This window comes from Triticum dicoccoides, chromosome 2A (genome assembly GCF_002162155.2).
Source record: "Triticum dicoccoides isolate Atlit2015 ecotype Zavitan chromosome 2A, WEW_v2.0, whole genome shotgun sequence".
Taxonomy (NCBI): Eukaryota; Viridiplantae; Streptophyta; class Magnoliopsida; order Poales; family Poaceae; genus Triticum; species Triticum dicoccoides.
Window position 1 is genome coordinate 747,682,160 of NC_041382.1, and position 2,095 is coordinate 747,684,254.

Here is a 2,095-nt window from a genome sequence, read left to right on the forward strand (position 1 = left end):
GCCCATGGGGCCCTCCGGGATGGGTGGCCCCACCCGGTGGACCCCCGGGACCCTTCCGGTGGTCCCGGTACAATACCGGTGACCCCGAAACTTGTCCCGATGGCCGAAACAGCACTTCCTATATATAATTCTTTACCTCCCGACCATTCCGAAACTCCTCGTGACGTCCGGGATCTCATCCGGGACTCCGAACAACATTCGGGTTACTGCATATACATATCTTCACAACCCTAGCGTCACCGAACCTTAAGTGTGTAGACCCTACAGGTTCGGGAGACAAGCAGACATGACCGAGACGACTCTCTGGTCAATAACCAACAGCGGGATCTGGATACCCATGTTGGCTCCCACATGCTCCACGATGATATCATCGGATGAACCACGATGTCGAGGATTCAAGCAACCCCGTATGCAATTCCCTTTGCCAATCGGTATGTTACTTGCCCGAGATTCGATCGTCGGTATCCCAATACCTCGTTCAATATCGTTACCGGCAAGTCACTTTACTCGTACCGTAATGCATGATCCCGTGACCAGACACTTGGTCACTTTGAGCTCATAATGATGATGCATTACCGAGTGGGCCCAATGATACCTCTCCGTCATACGGAGTGACAAATCCCAGTCTTGATCCGTGTCACCCAACAGACACTTTTGGAGATACCCGTAGTACACCTTTATGGTCACCAAGTTACGTTGTGACGTTTGGTATACCCAAAGCACTCCTACGGTATCCGGGAGTTACACGATCTCATGGTCTAAGGAAAGGATACTTGACATTGGAAAAAACTCTAGCAAACGAACTATACGATCTTGTGCTATGTTTAGGATTGGGTCTTGTCCATCACATCATTCTCCTAATGATGTGATCTCGTTATCAATGGCATCCAATGTCCATAGTCAGGAAACCATGACTATCTGTTGATCAACGAGCTAGTCAACTAGAGGCTTACTAGGGACATGTTGGTGTCTGTTATTCACACATGTATTACGATTTCCGGATAACACAATTATAGCATGAATAAAGACAATTATCATGAACAAGGAAATATAATAATAATGCTTTTATTATTGCATCTAGGGCATATTTCCAACAGCCGCCGCTGCCGCCCACCTCCACCATGAACTCAATCGTCGCGGTGCACCCAAATCAAGTTGCATCCATTGTCCTGGGGAAGCATCGGTATCCGCGTCTACCACAAGGAGTTGCGCCCATCATTGTCGGCCGTCCCGAGGGAGCATCGGCCTTTTCATCGGTGTGGTCACTACTTGCTGCTCGATACAACGAATTTCTGCAACAAGCTCTTTGTTGCCAAAAAAACTGTAACAAGACCTCTGTTACAAAACAAATTAAATACCAACAAGACCTTTGTTGCCAAAAAAATGCAACAAGACCTCTGTTGCAAAAACAAACTGTAACAAGACATCTGTTGCAAAATTAATATGTAACAGGGCCTATGTTGCAATGCAGAAATTTTCTACAACACGACATGTGTTGCAGTGGTAGAAGGTGACCCTCAACCACTCAATCCATCAGATCCGACGGCTCGCGAGGCTACGGATCTTTTAAAAGATTTGTCGGCCGACGTGTAGCAGCGCCAAAAAGAAAGGGCGCTGCTACGCGTCGGCCGGCTGATCTTTTTAAAAGATCCGCCCCCTCACGAGTCGTCGGATTTGATGGATTGAGCGATCGAGCGTCACTTTTCATCATTGCAACACATGTCGTGTTGCGGGAAATTTCTGCTACACACGTCATGTTGCTGAAATTTTTGCATGATATTTTATTTTACAGTAGAGGCCTGTTTTGGTTTTTTTAGCAGGGGTCTTGTTGTAATTTAATTTATTTTGCAATAGAGATCTCATTGCAAATTTAATTTTTCTGCAACATAGGTCTTATTGCAGTTTTTGCAACAGAGACATTGCTGCGGAAGCTCATCATAGTGGACTGTGAGTAGCGAGTAGCGGCCACGTTGACCGGAAGAATGAAAGAAAATGACTGCTCGGTCAGGACACGTGTCGTACGGACGAGCCGGCGGATGCTCGCGTGCAATCTGCCGGTAGAAGCCAAACGTTTTCCAAAAAGAAAAGCACTTTT